Raw genomic sequence first — 17,460 nt, forward strand, 5'->3', positions numbered from 1 at the left:
CTTGGGGTCACAATGTTAATAACAGCCTTATATATAAATATATCTATAGTATGAGTGTAAAGCTTACAAGCTAGTCAACTATAAATCGAAATGACAGTGAAAGTGTTTGGGAGCCCTAGCTTGTTTGGCTCAGTGGATAGAGTGTAGGCCTGCGGACCAAAGGGTCCCGGTTCGATTCTGGTCAAGGGCACATACCTTAGATGCAGGCTCCTCCCCGCCCTGGCCCTGGTCGGGGCTCTTGCAGGAGGCAACCAATCGATGTATTTCTCTCCCATCAATATCTCTCTCTCTCTTTCCCTCTCTCTTCCACTCTCTGTAAAAATCAATGGAAAAATATCCTCAGGTGAGGATTAAAAAAAATTATGTTGCAATTTCTGTTGGTGTTCTGATCATGGATTAGTTGGATAAACATAAAGAATGATAGGGGTTTATGTTTGCATTGTCAAAGGCTATTTCCAAAAGATCTTCACATTCTAGGTCTTTTGGTATTACTAACCCCTAAAGTACGGTGTTTATAGTCTATCTAATTACTTATGCATATGGATTAATTACTTATCCATCTAAAGTAGAGTAGTCTTGTTGCACTGAAAAAAGTGGGATCAGGTTCTATTTTTAATTAAAGGTTGCATATTGTGTTCCTCCTGACTGCATGATTTTGTGAATCTTAAGACAGGTCTATTAAAAATCCCCTGAGGGACTCCCTTTTCTTATATATCTTTATCTGACTTTCAATTTTAGAAGTTTTGCAGATTCTCTGTATTTTTACTTTCTATTTAAACACCTTCAAGCAAGAGCCCTAGAAAGTTTCCTGAAACCCTATTTGGCAGTTCTTTTCAGCATTTGTTATTTGGGAAAATAGAAGAAGAAAAAGAAAAACTACTGCTCTCCTGAAGGAAGAATCTAGTAGATAGATGGGTGGCTTGTTTTTCCTGCTGTGTGTGTGTGTGTGTGTGTGTGTGTGTGTGTGTGTGTGTGTGTGTTCTCATGAAGGTGAGTTTCAGGTCTTTGCTGGGTAAATTGCAAGGCCCCAGCAAGGTCTTTGATTTTAGCCGGTAATGAGAGATAATGGAACTTGGTAACTTAAGTATTTATAACAAAGTTGAAAAATCAAAATACCATCTCTAGTTCCTATGGAATCCAAACACAGTCAAATCAATTTTGGATAACATATAAGATAAATCTTGGTTTTCATATAAATTATAGTATAAATGTTGCCATATTTAGATAAAATGTTTCAAAGTGCTTAAACTTTAGAGCAGGCAAAGATATATTCTTTTTTTCAAAATTTTTTATTGAAGAATGGCATTAGAAACCAGGATATGGGTGCTAGGTATTTAGGCCAGCCCTCTTTGTTAACATGTCAAAGAAATATGTGTGTATACTAACCCATGTACAAGCACACATTTCTATACATAAGCATTTTTATCTATACTAAACTAAACATGATTTCTTGCGGATGACTCCAATTCGGATCCATTGCCCTAGGAATCATTGTAGTCTCCTCCTCTTGCCTATCTGTAAATGTCCACTCCAACAGGGAGAAACCTCGCTCCTACCATCTGCCACCCCTCCACTTAATTGTTCAGTTCCCTATACATGTATACTGTGTCAGTCAGGATTGTTAACTTGTGCCCATATGAGAAATAACTTGATCAACTGCAATACAGGGTGCTTCCTTTTCCTTAGTCTTCCAGACTGCACTCATTTCTAGAGTCACTTAGGTCAGCATCTTTGCGCCCAACCACATTCAGTGAATGTTTCATGCACTTAGAATACATCTAGATTCTCTTATCACACTCCATATTGCTTCCTTGGATCTCCTGATCTCCAAAATGACTTATTAAAATTTTTGTGTACATTAAGGTTCACTGTTTGTGTTATATCGATTTGGAAAAATGCATAATGTCATAGATCTGCTATTATACTATCATACAGAATTATTTAATCACCCTAAAAATCTTATGTGCTTTACCTGTTTATCCCACTCTGTCCCCTTCAAAATCCCTGACAACCATTGATTTTAAAAAGTATCTCTAGTTTTGCCTTTTCCAGAGTATCACATAAATATCGCATAATTGGAATCAATCAGTATGTAGCCTTTTCAGGCTGGCTTCTTTCACTCAGCGATATGCACTTAAGGTGTTTCTAACAGTTTATGCTCCAGCAACTTTTGCTTCAGGTAAGCTGTCCTTGGCTGTGATTCTCTGTATTTGCCTGTCCTTACAGATTTTGGGTTGGCGGTTTGCCCTACAACCTCAATTCTCTCATTGGTCTAAGAATAGTTGTTGATTTTTAGCTTTTAAAGCTTTTTTCTTGCTGTAAGCATAGGAATCATGACTTCTAAGCTCTTTAGATACAGGAGCTAAAACCATAGTTTCTGCCATTTTTCTTAGCCTTAAAATCTTTTTTTATTAGAAAGCAATTTATCTTTTATTTGTTATAGTCCAATGATGTACCTTTATGATCTCTCAACCATTCTGCCATTCCTCTCACCTCATTCTACAGTGAATATTTGCCACCCAGACCCCATGCTTCAGGTGCTGAGTCCACCTCAGTCACTGGTAACAAAGTGGTAGGGAGGATTGTGAGAAAGCCTGTAATATGCTTCATGGAGCATTTTCACACTTTACATTCTATCTCATGCATATTTTCTATCATTTTAATGTTTTACAGAGTGTACAGAGGTTTATAAATGTCTGTTTATCAGAATCCTAATGTAGCAAAATGTGATGTTTAAAAATGAATCTTGCACAATGGGTGCATAAAAATGAAACTTGAGGACTAAAAACTGAGAAGAGGGGAAAGGAAGCCAGGTCAATAAAAATGGTCTATGCATTGGTGCTTCAGTCTTTCCTCTAACACAAATATTACTAATATGGAAGATATCCAACTTAATTTAAAATAACATTGCTTTATAAAAGGTTAACAAGACAAAAAGAAGAAATACGTCATTGCAGCTGACACTGACTAACAAGCAAAATACGACCTTTCTTTAGTAATTCTTTTAAGGGCAGTAGTTAAATTCTTATTGTTAATGCTTATTTTCTCATGCAAAGTCCCTTTCCATGAGGTTTTCTTTTATTGTTACATTTGTTATGTTTAAGATTGTAATATCAATGATCTACACCATAAACGAGGACTTACATCCTAATTTATAAAGATTCATTCTCATAGATTCTATAGATTCTTTCTCCCTTGCAAAATCTTGCATCCAATCTGATGTTTTTCCTCTTTGTTTTGCTTTGTACTTCTCAAATTTTATTAAATTCTAAATGGGAAATGCTTATCTAATCTAACCACAACCATCCACTTCATAGTTGCATCTTATCTATGCCAGTGACTGGCCTGGGTGTTTCTGGTGGCATGAAAATCACTTTCTTATAAGATGACCCATTCCACATTGAACAGCACTGGCTGTAAGGATGTTTCTTCACATAATGACGGAAAGGTGTGGCCTCCTGTTCCTATCTATACAGAGTTGGGGTCTGTTCATAGCAGGACAACCAGTGGGGAGGAGGTCAAGCCTACTTGTGAGAATAGGATCAAAGGTAGGAAGGTGACTCATCAGCAGAGGGAAACTCCTGAGGGACAGGCAGAGTGCAAGTTATTTGTTTTTTTTAAAAAATGTATTTTCATTGATTTTAGAGAGAGAGAGAAAGGGAGAGGGATAGAGAGAAACCGATTGATTGTCTCCCTCACGCATCCCGACCAGGGATCGAACCCTCAGCCTGGGTGTGTGCCCTGACCGGGAATTGAACCAGTAACCTTTTGGTGCATGGGATGATGCTCAACCAGTTGAGCAACACTGGTCATGATGCAAGTTATTTCTTTTATAATTGGAGGGAGAAGTGCCCACCTACTCATCCCTATAGGATAAATCTCTAAATGAGCAACCTCACCACACTCCTGCTTCCCTAACAACACCTCTTACACCAACACCCAGTCCCACCACTGTCTTGTTGAAATATGCCAAGTTTTAAGAGGGTCTCACATGCACATAAAGAACCACAGCAATGCTACTGTGCATTTTTTAAAGCACTTTTTAGCTCACAAATTCAGTGAGTATTATGAGATTGATTTCTCTGAAGCCTCTATGATCTTGAGATAAATGAACTCATAGGCGCTATCTATATTCTCATTAATTTTATATTTGCAACCAGAAAAGAAACCATCGCACGGCTTCTGACACCTTTATGAGAAGTACATTAAGATCAGATTCAGTCTAGACAGAATCGAATTTTGGTTTAAACTGAAAATTGTTTTTCTAGAGTATATTAATGCCTTAATTCTTAGTGCCAAATGTATGTGTCCTCAGCATGTATCAAGTCAAATGTAACTTTGCTTTTTTGCCCTATCTCCATCACATTTTGTGTTTTGAATATGTCCTATTGATTCTAACCTGAACATTTATTTGACCCTACCTCTGTCTCTTAATCCCTCTGATATTCAACCTTGGTTAAAACTGTGATTACCACTCTTCTGGAATTTTATTGAAGGTCAGAGAGGAGAAAGCCTTCTGCATTTTATCATATGTGAAGATGCAAATACTTAGCTTTGTGGAATTGACATTAATAAGCTGTGGAAATAATGTTCACTTTAAAGAAAAGATGTAATTCTCTCTGAATTGAACCTGAACTTATTTAAGCTGTCATTAAGTTGCCAGAAGTTGCCCTGTTCTTTCTTTCTCTGCTGTGAATATGAAAGTAATGAGGTTTACTTAATAAATAGGATCTCATTTCTCTAAGGAGTACTGCGAGCTGTGGACACTTGCTGCAGGCTTTGCTTCCGGCTCAACTCCCTGGGGTCTAGTTTTTTTGTTTTACTCCATTTGTGCTGTCTGCCCTTGGGACCCGACATCAACACGTGGTTTTCATGGTGTTCTAACTTTCTTTTTATCCTTTCTAATTGCTTTCTTTCCTTATTTTCCTTTTTTTGTTGTTCATTTTTACCTCAGTATAGTCAAAGTCTACTTTTCTGTTATTTGAAAGTCAAATATAGCCTCCTGATCTCTTAGATGGAACATGGGCCAACCTCTCATGGTTTCTGCCATGACTTTTTAATCTATGAACATGAAACACAGGAAAAGAGGGAGGGATGACACACCCATATTGACCTCAGTGTGCCCTATTGGTACAAAATAATAATAATAATAATAATAATAATAATAATAATAATATCTGGGAAACAAATTTATAAGAATAGAAAGAATTCCACTAGAATAATGAACGTATATTACTAAGGCATCATTTTCTTTTATCATAATTTTTGGTCTGTACTATTGATGGTTTTAAATGCTATAGATTCATGAAGACCCCCAAATAATGTGGAGTTTGTATTCCAAAAGTTTATAAATTACTTACATAATTAAGACACAGTTACCAAGGTTTAGGGTGCCAGGTTAGCCCACAAAATGCCATCCAACACATTATAATAAATCTAAGTTATAATTTTAATAATTTCAATACTTACAACTGGCATTTATAAAATTGTCTCAGAAAAAATAATTCTGAATTTAATCTTAAGATGCCTGGGACATTTGGCTCTGATTCTGTTAGTGACCAAGTTGGAGTGGGCTCTTGCGGTGGTCACCTAGAAATTAGGAGCATATTAACTCTACTTAAGCAGATAGGAAGTTACCTATCCTGTTTACATAAAAAAGTTGGTAATGCAGCTTACTCCTCCAAGGCTGCATTGGTTCTTGTACTCATGGGTGTGGGCAAGTGTGAATGTTCTGAATGTAGACCATCAGCCCTCTTATTGTATGCATGAACAGATCTCTGACCCAATGTTAAAAGTCATATATTGCCTGAAGAAAAATTTACATGATGGAGAGGTTAGGGAGTAGCAATTTGTAAAAAGCTATAGACGCATAAAAAATGTTATAGAAAACAAGCATAACCCTGTCCACTCCTAGAAGGCAAACTGTATGGAAATCTTTCCTAAAATAATAAATCCAAACCAAGTAATGGTAGTGAGTTGTATACTTGCCTTATCAGAATCACCAGAGAGCCTTTTTCTGTCAATCTACCTGCTTGAATTCCAACACTTACCCAGTTGAGAACCTGCACTGTGATATCTCTGATTGTAGGCAGAGTGCGCCATATTGCTCATGAATAACAGATGGGAGTACGCTCTCCTAAATAGTGGATTATAAGATTAGGGTAATAAAATGGCAAACATCTATTTTTGCAAATGTTGAGATGTTTTCAAATTTGTGCTGTAAATCTTTATGTAACTTATCAATTTAAAAAATAATAGAGCAGGAAGAAAGATCTGCAAACAAGTAACAATTCTCAAAAGAAATCATCTTTTGGTTTTACCTGTGACAAGTGTGTCTTAGGACAACTGAAGTTCCTATATTATCTGTATTTGGAAAAAATAACGAAAGATGTGTATGTTTGAGGCTGATGTTTCAATAATAAGCAGACCTAAAGGAAGATTTAAAGAGCGAGTATTTATTGAGTACCTAACCTAGACCAGGAACTTCCACATACACACATTTCACACTATTATTTACTGCCAGTTATTGCATGCCATTTTCTACAGACGAGTACACTGAGGCTCAGTTTGAATAATTTGCTGAAGGCATATTGAATATAATAGTTGCAGTTGCACAGTGCCCTGTTCTTAGATGGGCCCAATGCTTTGTGTAATGCTGTGCTGTCATCATCCTGTAATTCTTTTAAAAATTTGAAAGGGGCCCCACCCTTTCATTTTGTACTAAGTCTTAAGAATTACATAGCTAGTCTTTCTCATAGGTTATGCCAACATCTTCCATGGAGGTCCCTAAAGACATACACTGAAAACTCCTAAGCCTAGTAAGACAGACTAAGAGAAGGAGTGGTAGGTAGCTCCAGGGGCATGGATGGCAAGATCTTTGTGTTCTGGAATCAGTATATTGGGCCTGGGGGACAATATTTGGTGCCTCTCTCAGAAGAAGTATCATGGCCTCATATGATAGTATAAGTGGTTTCTGGGTACCAATGTAGCTTGATGCTTTATATGAATTTTCTGTTGCTGTGTAACACATTACTACAGACTTAGTGGCTTACGTCAATACATACAGTATTATTATCCCATAGTTTCTGTGGGTCATAAGTTTGGGCAGGCTTGGTTGGGTCTTCTGCCCAGCGTCACCAAGGTGTAATCAAAGTGTTGGCTGGGTTGCATTCCTATCTGGACCTCAGGTTCTTTTCCAAGCTCATGTGGTTGTTGGAAGGATTCAGTTCCTTGGGATTGTGGAGGGGCTAGACTAGGGTAGGCTTCCTAGAAGTCACCCACAGTTCCTTGACATGTGGCTCTTTCCATAGACAGTTCACATGTGACTTCTTCTTCAAGGCAAGTGGGGAGTCTTGCCTGTCTGTCCTCTCTCTCCAGTCTGCTACAATGTAATCAATATAATACTGGGAGTGACATTCTATTACCTTTGCCATATTCTATTGATTAGAAGCAAGTTACAAGGGGAGCAGTTTACACAAAGACCTTAACACTAGGAGGTGAGGACCATTTGGTGTCACCCTAGAGTCTGTCCATCACATATAGAAGTCCACAGTTATAGAACACTCTGCCTAGGTGGGCATCTTTCTTCACTCGGATTACTAGACCACCAAACTTTGGACGTCCATCCATGAGATATAAGGAAGGCAATATAGATATTCATTCCTATCTATCCTTCTGTCTTGTACATTTTTTTGCATTGCCTTTTGATACTTAAGGAATAAGTCTGATTAAAAGTAGCCTTTAACTGAGTTCTGATCATTATTCATGATCATCCTCAAACTCAGGCCAGAATCAATGTGTCTGCCCCCAGCTCGTTATTAGCTGGCAAGTCTGGTTTTGTATGGCTCTGAATTTCCTACTCTTCACTGGCATATACTCATGTCTTCTGGCTATGAAATTTATATGTTTTTGGGGGCCCATTTTGAATAAGAGAACATAAAATCATTTACAAAATTAGATACATGTTGAATATTTGGAATGAGAGGTCACAACAAATTATTCAAGCCTTGGAGATCTAGGTCTTTTTTTTTTTCTGAGGTCTCTAAGTACTTTGCCAGAAATGCTTTCTAATTGCAGCCTGATTTCCTCCCATTCACCTAACAGTGGTCGGCAAACTCATTAGTCAACAGAGCCAAATAAATATCAACAGTACAACGATTGAAATTTGAGAGCCAAATTTTTTAAACTTAAACTTCTAACGCCACTTCTTCAAAATAGACTCGCCCAGGCCATGGTATTTTGTGGAAAAAGCCACACTCAAGGGGCCAAAGAGCCGCATGTGGCTCGCGAGCTGCAGTTTGCCGACCACGATATCCTATAGCTCCTGGCAACTGTCAATATCCAAGGGAGGCAGTGCAAGTGATGGTCCTTGGAGCTTCATTAGCTTCCCTGGAAATGTGCCTCTGCTTCTCACTTTATTCTCACTGATCAACAAGTGGTTCATGGGTGGCAATGGCGGCGCCGGTGCCTACGGAGGTGCTGGAGTCAGACCTGCCGAGAGCGGTGGCACTTTTGAAAAACCTTCAGGAGCAGGTAATGGCTGTAACTGCACAAATTCAAGCTCTGACAAAAAAAGTTCAAGCTGGAGCCTATCCTACAGAGAAGGGTCTCAGCCTCTTGGAAGTGAAAGACCAGTTGCTGCTCATGTACCTTATGGATTTGAGCCAGAGGGTCTGTCTCTTCAGGGCCATGCTGCTGTTCTGATACTGGTGGAGATTCGCACGGTTTTGGAAAAACTTCGTCCCTTGGACCAAAAACTGAAGTATCAAATTGACAAACTGGTCAAGACTGCAGTGACAGGCAGCCTCAGTGAGAATGACCCACTCTGTTTTTAAGCCTCATCCCAGCAATATGATGAGCAAGTTGAGCTCTGAGGATGAGGAAGATGAAGCAGAGGAAGGACAGGCTGGGGCTTCAGGGAAGAAATCTGCAAATGGAGCAGTTAAGAAATATGTTCCACCACGCTTGGTGCCAGTACATTATGATGAAACAGAGGCTGAGCGGGAAAAGAAGCGTCTAGAACGAGCCAAGAGGCGAGCATTGAGTAGCTCTGTCATTCGTGAACTTAAGGAGCAGTACTCAGATGCTCCAGAGGAAATCCGTGATGCCCGGCATCCTCATGTTACTCGCCAGAGTCAGGAGGATCAACACAGGATTAACTATGAGGAGAGCATGATGGTGCGTTTAAGTGTCAGTAAGTGAGAGAAAGGACGACGAAAACGTGCAAATGTCATGAGCTCACAACTTCATTCTCTCACGCACTTCAGTGACATCAGTGCTTTGATAGGAGGAACCCCTCATCTTGATGAGGATCAGAATCCTATTAAGAAGCGGAAGAAGATATCCAAGAAAGGTCGGAAGAAAAAAGGTTTTCGGAGGCGGCGGTGATTGTGGGTGTACATATTTATATATATTTTTTGTCATCCTGGGATACTTCCAATTGCACTGTATGTAGGTTCTTTTCCTCGGAATGTATTGTTTGCTCTGGACATGTGGAAATCTGTTAATAAAACTGATTTTACTTATGAATTGAAAAAAACAAAACAAAACAAAAACAAACAAACAAGTGGTTCATGGACAAACGGCATCATCACCTCTTAGAGCTTGTTAAAATGCAGAATCTCAGGCCCCATCCACACCTTCTGAAAAATATCCTGCATTTTAGCAAGATCCTGGGTAATTTATATGCACATTAGCGTTTGAGAAGCACCACGATATACTGCATACTGAGCAGCATTGCTTCCCCTGTGGGCTACACCTAATCTGTTTTTTCTTGGCCAGGGCAAGTGGGTAATAGACATTAGCCCACACCTGGTAGCAATCTTGACAAGAAATAGTAAGAGCATGTCAAACTGCTCTAAATTAATACAAGTCTCCAGGGTCAGACAAATTACATCCGTGGGGTGCAGAAAAAAAATTATAGCTGTGATTAGAGAAGCTCTGTTAGTAATCTCTGAGGAATCACAGGGAACCAGAGAGACACCTTTCTTTTCAAAGAAACAAAAGATAAATTCTGAAAATTACTAGGTAGTGAGTCTGGTGACAATTTCCTATGAGATTCTGAAAGGAATTATTAAGCAGGTAACTTGTCAGCTCTTAGAAATAAAATGGTGACCACCAGAAATCATGCCTACTTAACTTCATTTGTTTTCCTTATAATTTATTTCGAAGATGGGGAAAGCCTGGGCAAAACTATATGTATGATGGTTTTGATTTTAGGTAGGTATTTGCAGGTCTTCTAATGATATTCTTATAGGCCATATGCAGAAATGTGGTAGTGATAAGAGCACAGCCAAATGAATCCGTGGTTGGTTGAATGATTATCTCCTTTGAGTTGAATCACAATTAGTAAGAGGAAAGGGGTTGATATCAATCAGAATTCAGTCATAAAGTGGAACCCCTGGGATTGATATGAAATAAGGCATTGATTACAGAGCTTTGACCTTATGTCATTGTGGGAACTGGTTAAAGTGTTTCTGTAGGGCTGTTGCTTTTGCTGGGCCTGAAGTCAGCACCACAGAACATTGAGAAGAAAAGATGGATGTGTAGGGGGATAGCAAGGACAAACTGGACCATGCAAGGAGGATAGTCTGGATCCTGCTTCAGCCTCCAAGTTTCCAATTCTGATGATGCAGGTATCTGGCAGGAGAAGCTGAGGCTGAAGCAGACACCTGACCTGGGAGTTGGAGAAGCGGAAGGAGCGTGGCCCTGCAGCTGCTGCGTGCAGCGGGGTCAGCCAGCAGGTTCACAGCTGACCTATCTGTAATCGCTGCAGAAGCGCATGGCCAGCACCAACCTTCCAAACTTCAGTATGGCCACTGCTCCACTTTTGCCGTCCAGTCTCACCTACATTTCTCTTGTGACCAATCTTAGCTCAGAACCGTGAACACTCCTACCTCTTAGTTCTTGGTTTCCCATGCCATTATGCAATATAAAAACAAAACAAAACAAAACAGAGCATCTAGGAGAAATGGGTTATTTTATATATGGGGCAGAAGATATACAAGGTGAGTCCAGAGAATCTTGTAGTGACCTAAAGTAAGGAAGCATTTGAACAAACACATAAATAAACTAAATCAAACAAACAAAACTCCTCAATGATGGAGGTATTTTAAAGAAATACAAGAGCCAACTGAAATAGCTTCCAGTAGCTAAAGCTTACACATTTTCAGCAACAAAATAAATAAACAGTACTGGATTATTATCCAAAGTATAAAATAAATCAAGGGTTCATACATATAATACATATATTACCTAAGAAATAAGTAAGTGGGGGACAAACATCCCATACAAAATGAATTCTCAATTATCTATGTTGATATTCTATACTCAAGGAGATGGAGCTTAACTACTCATTCTCTAAATAATGGGCTCTGCATTTTTCCCAAGAATACAGTATGGAAAGGAGAGTGAGGGTCAATAACTTTACAGTGGAGAAACCTGACAAACCTCACCAGGTGATCAAGGTCAGCATTAACAGTAATGCCATGTTCCCAGTATGTACTGTGAATATGAAAATATTTCTTTACCTCTGTGGTCTCTTACCCTAAACCCATAACCCCAGTGCAATCATGAGAGAAACATCAGACAATTTTGACTGAAGGACATTCTACAAAGTACTTGACCAATATTCCTCAAAAGTATCAAGGTAAATAAAAACAAAGAATATCTGATAAACTGTCAGTCAAGAGGAATGTAATGTAATGTTATATCTAGACAGACTCTTAGGTAAAAATTAAGAAAATCTGAATAAAGTATGGAATTTAGTTATATATTGTATATAATGAATCAATATACATAGTAATATATACAATATACTAGAGGCCCAGTGCTGCCATCTTTGTGAGGGCATGACCGTAAATTAGCATATTCCCTCTTTATTAGATAGGATAATGTATCAATATAAGTTAACTGTGACAAATATTCCATATTTTTTAAAGAAATTTTTATCATATTTTTATTGATTTGAGAGAGGAAGGGAGAGGGAGAGAGAGATAGAAACATCAATGATGAGAGAGAATCATTGATTGGCTGCCTCCTGCATGCCCCCCTACTGGGGATTGAGCCCACAACCCAGGCATGTGCCCTGACTGGGAATTGAACAGTGACCTCCTGGTTCATAGGTCGATGCTCAACTGCTGGGCAAGTGTCCCATATTAATGTAAGATATTAATAGTAGGGGAAATTGGGTATGCATGGTATATGAAAATGCTCTCCCTCATCTTTGCAGTTTTTTTGCAAGACTAAAATACTTAAGATAAAGAATTTATGTTAACAAAGACAAACAGAAAGTGCAGAAGACAAAATTAATGAGTGACTTTGGCAACAAGGTTATAAATGAAATGGTTAAAAAATAGAGAATATTTATGAGGGACTTATAATTGAATAGATGCTCATGAAGAGGTTGTAACTGGAGTCCTTATAATTGCTGCCTTCAGTAGTTCAAAGGCAGCATGCTCAGTGTAGTTGCCAGTGGCTGAACAAGAACAAATCGATCAAGTTACATTGCAGCAGATTTTAACTCAGATTGAAAGAAGAATTTCATGATAATTAGAGCTCTCCAAATTATGACTAATCGGCCTTTGGAGGGATAAGAGCACTTCTTCTTACTGATCTGCAAGCAGAGGCTCAAAGGATGTCATGGTGAAGAGCAGTTGGGTGAGAATGAGCCCCAAGGTGTCTTCATTTCACATGCAGTGATGACGGTCTTACCCAACTCCACTGCCATTGCACTGGTTCAGGTGGCTGCAGGCAGGTTTTGGAAACTGTTTTCTTATGACGTCCAGATGGCAAGTTTTTCTCTGATCATCTTGGAATTATACACTCCAGATAGGAAGAAAGAAGTAATTATAGAGCACTGTGAGGAATGGGTTTAAGAAAAGCCTCTGAGGTGATATTTTTGCACACGCACTCTTCTTTTTCTTGTAAAAAACAAACACTAAAGAAATTTAAAGGAAACAACATGAAGACATGAAACAAAACCCCACAGAGGTTTTCTACTGGATATTATCATCTCAGTTTAAATATTGTCTGGTATAATGATGCTTGAGGCCAACTCCGGTGATTAGGATGAACTTTTGGAGGGCAGGCATCCATGACTGCACCCATCGGACCAGATGTCCCTTATCCTCGGGAGATCCAGATCTATTTTGTTTTCTGGGGAAACAGCACAGCAGAAAGTTTGGTCATTGCCCTTCTGCTACCACTGGGAAAGAATAGTTTCTTGCTCACGTGTTTCTATGCTCACGTATTTTCTCTTCCCACATCTTTACTTTGCGAGGCTCTAAAAGTTATGGAACTTCAGGAATACAGAAATGAATACGAAATGGAGGTATATACTATCACGTCTGCTCTCTACCAAGTGTATATACATCGAAGCTCAGGCAAATTTCAGCTCTTCCAGTAAAAATTATTTTAGTCAGTATCAAAATAGTTTAGTCAGTAGATCTCAGATCAAGAAATATCTTAGTATATCTAATATAACAAGAATATTAGTGCATATGTACATTTGTGTGTAGCTCATGTGATTTTTAATAATATATATTGTGTATTCAGTTAGAGAGTTCTGTCATCGGGAAATATAGGCATATAAGTACATGGTAAGTAGGTAATCTGTCATTTGTAGGTTCTGTATTTCTCAGCAATGGTTTGCATGCAATAGTAAATGTAAGTAAGGTCATTTTTTAGTTGAAGGTCCTTTTGGATTTAATGTCTACTGTCATACCACATGAGTGTTCTAATTTTTTTGCTGATGTTAATTATAGTCAAATTAATGTTATGGTGTATGACAAAGAGCAAGAGACAGCACAGACCCTTTTTATTTAGAATTTGCAGGCATAACAGCCTAGTCTCAGTGGCCCATCTCTTTCTTGTCTCTAGTCTGGGAGGAGACCCTTCATTTTTACTCTTCTGCATCAGTTTCTAAGTGTCCATTTCCTGGATTCAGACCCTAAGAGCAATTATACTGCTGAAGTAGATCTTTAAAGCATCAGCTTTCACAGCATCAGTTTTCTCTCATTCTTCCTCCACCTCCTGTCTGACCTCCTTGGATAGCCACGGTCATTACTTGTGTACAGGCAGGCCTCCGTTTGTAGGCTCTGTGCTCCTTTCCTGTTGGGCACTGTGTTGTGCTCATTTGTTCATTCCTTCCTGCTCCGCGATGGTGTTTTGTATTCGCTTTTGCACCTCCCTGCTATTGCCCACACTGGACCTTCAACCCTTTCCCTCTTCATTCACCTACCAATATCAACACATTATTAAAGGGTCACCTGAAATGTCACAGCCTCTGAGAAACAGATTGTTCAGTTGGAATTAATCACATCTTTCACTGTATTCCCACTCCATTTTGCTTTGGCCTGTTTTATAGCTACTTCCTTCTGCTGTGTATTTTACTTATTTATGTCTCACGCCCACTCCAGCCACATACACATGCACACACGCTGTCCTAAGCTCCTTAAAGGCAGCCATGCTATTGATCCCAGCACAAGGACCAGTATCTGCTTTACACATTGAAGATGCCTCATAAACGTGAGTTGAATGATACATCTCAGCATGTTAACATAGTTTCAGACCATTTCTTATGTGATGGCTCACAAATTTCTATTGCTAGCCTGAACCTCCCCTTTACCTCTCTTTAATCATACACCCAATTATCTGCTTCTCTCCAGTTGAATTTCTAAGTAGAATCTCAAACTCAACATGGCCAGAAAACTAATTTTTTCCTTCTCACTAAGCCTTCTTCATCTCAGTAAAAGTGAGTACCACTTGCATTGCTGCTCAGGCCACACCTGAGAGTAAACCTTGGTTTCTCTTTTCTTCACATTCCACATAAAATTTATTAATAGACTAGAGGCCCGGTGCATGAAATTCGTGCACTCAAAGGGGGGGGGGGTCCCTCAGCTCGGCCTGTGCCCTCTGGCAGTCCAGGAGCCCTTGGGGGATGTCTGACTGATGGCTTAGGCCCGCTTCCCCTGGGGAGCGGGCCTAAGCCGTCAGTAGGACAGCCTTAGTGCTCCCGCCATTGCCGCTGTGCTCACCAGCCATGAGCCTGACTTCTGGCTGAGCGGCGCTCCCCCTGTGGGAGCTCACTGACCTCTAGGGGGCAGCTCCTGCATTGAGTGTCTGCCCTCTGGTGGTCAGTGCGAGTTATAGCGACTGGTCGTTCTGCTGTTCGGTTGATTTGCATATTAGCCTTTTATTATATAGGACTAGAGGCCCGGTGCACAAAAATTCGTGCACGGGGGGGGGGGGGGGCGGGTGTGTGTGTGTCCCTCAGCCCAGCCTGTACCCTTTCCAATCTGGGACCCCTCTCACAATCCAGGACTGCTGCCTTCCAACCGCTTGCCTGGCTGCCTGCCTGATTACCCCTAACCACTTCTGCCTGCTAGCCTGATCACCCCCCTAACCATGCCCCTGCCAGCCTGATCGATGCCTAACTACTCCCCTGCCAGCCCGATTGCCCATAACTGCCCTCCCCTGCAGGTCTGATCACCTCCAACTGCCCTCCCTTTCAGGCCTTGTCCCTCCCAACTGCCCTCCCCTGCCGGCCATCTTGTGTCCACATGGGGGTGACCATCTTGTGTGTTGGAGTGATGGTCAATTTGCATATTATCTCTTTATTATATAGGATTCTGTCAGCCCATTACCAAAAGGTATCCTGAATCTTATTCATTTTCACCATCTTCTTACCCATAGCCCAGATCTAAGTTACTATTATATCTCCTCTGGATTAGTGCCATTATCATTCTTACCTGAACTATGGCCACAACCTCCTAATCAGTCTTTTGTCCTCCACTATTGCTCCTCTAAAGTCAGTTCTTCACCATGCTGCCAGAGAAAACTGGCTATGACCTACATCAAACTATAGCATTCCCATTTAAAGCTCCTCAATGGCTTCTACTTACAATTAAATGTAAATTTCTAACCACATTATCCAGAGGCCCACATACTGTGACATGAAGTAACCTATGACTTTTTTGCTTCCTCTATCTCCTTAGTTCACTCTGCTACAGTGACATTGACCTCTTCCTGCCCTTCAGACATGGCAAGCTAGTTTGTTCCTGCCTAGAAATTTTGTTTTTTTGCTGTAGTTTCAGCCCATAACTTTGCATGGCTGTTTTTCCTCCAGTCCTCAAAGAAGCCTTCCCTAACCATCTTTGCTAATGAGCACCCTCATTCATCATCTTTCATGATTTTATCTCCTTTCAAGCCCTTCCCAAGTGCAGAACACCTTTGTTCCTCCCCTTCCCAACTAGATTGTGATCTCTAGCATCTAACATAGCACCTGCCCTAATAGGTATATATTGACTGACTGAGAGACTAATGCTATCTCGTTGGCAACCCCTCTTGCTTCTCTAGGTAGTTGGTTCCTTTTTCTGTAGTTGAGGGTATTTGCCATCTTCTATGCACCTCACTGCTGTTTTCTGATGCTTCACTGTGAGCCCCTTAGAAGTAGACTCCATGTTTGTATTATCACTACTCCTCAGAGGACTTGGTACAGAGTAGTATTGAATAGACGAGCATGTGTCTCTTCCCTTTAATTCCATAATCACTTTTTCCTCTCTCATTCTTTTCCTAATGGAATTGCTTGTTAGTTATAGGAAACTTAAATTCCTATTAAAGTCGTTTAAAACTGAGATTGGGGAATTGATGAGGCCTATAATTGGTAAAAGAAACTCTGACCTAAGGTACTTGCCTAATGAAAGAATATGGTAGGAGGGCAGTGGGAATAGTTTCCCTTAATAGAGGAGATGAAGATTTGATGCTCATAGTACCAGTTTATTAGGCAGGAAAACGAATGCTATTATTTCACTGAAGAAATGGTCTGTCAAGAAAGTTCGTCCACTCTATAAGCTGAGAGACAGGCTTAGAAAATCACAACCCTTTTACTTAGGTTAATGTGATTACATGAAGATTTATCTTTATTATAACATTTTACTTTATATAACTTAACTTTCTAAACTGAAGCTTGGTATTGGACCTAGGTTGCTGGCTTCACTACCAACCAAGGAGATGCTTCAGGTTCCTTGGAAAATTCTCTTTATTGAGAAATAAGCTGATTTTGTAAAAACAGACAAACACTGTTATCAGTATTCTGTAAGCATGACTCTGTCTGTTTTCTGTGTTTCTACTGTAGTTTTCTCACACTAGACCCTGGACCAGATTTTGAAAGTTGAGCCCAAAGAGCTAAAATAGTGAAGTCGGCCTTAGTTACTTTCCATTTCCTATGAATCCCTCCTCAACCCAAGTCCACCTTTCCTCTAGACAGGGGCTGGGTCCCTTGATGATGACTTGTGATCCTAAAGAAGAATTGTTCTCTTTCCATCCTGTCTTCCCCATCTGTGCAAATGACCCCAATTTCTCTGCCTCACACCAAAGCTCCTGTTCCCTCAGTGTCTCTTTTTTCAATTGGATTAATGAAGAAAAACATGGATTTGCCCTGAGTATTAACATCTCAATGTG

The 17,460-nt window shown here is 39.9% G+C and overlaps 1 protein-coding gene and 1 pseudogene across 4 annotated transcripts in view; both read left to right on the forward strand.

Annotated features, from left to right (window-relative positions):
* Positions 1-17,460, forward strand: part of INPP4B (inositol polyphosphate-4-phosphatase type II B) — a 564,192-nt gene that overhangs the window by 39,203 nt on the left and 507,529 nt on the right. The window lies entirely within an intron of this gene.
* Positions 8,452-9,545, forward strand: LOC307100789 (neuroguidin-like; annotated as a pseudogene). Its single transcript has one exon. The product of its transcript is annotated as a neuroguidin-like (transcript).

Source organism: Cnephaeus nilssonii (genome assembly GCF_951640355.1).
Source record: "Cnephaeus nilssonii genome assembly, chromosome: 5".
Taxonomy (NCBI): Eukaryota; Metazoa; Chordata; class Mammalia; order Chiroptera; family Vespertilionidae; genus Cnephaeus; species Cnephaeus nilssonii.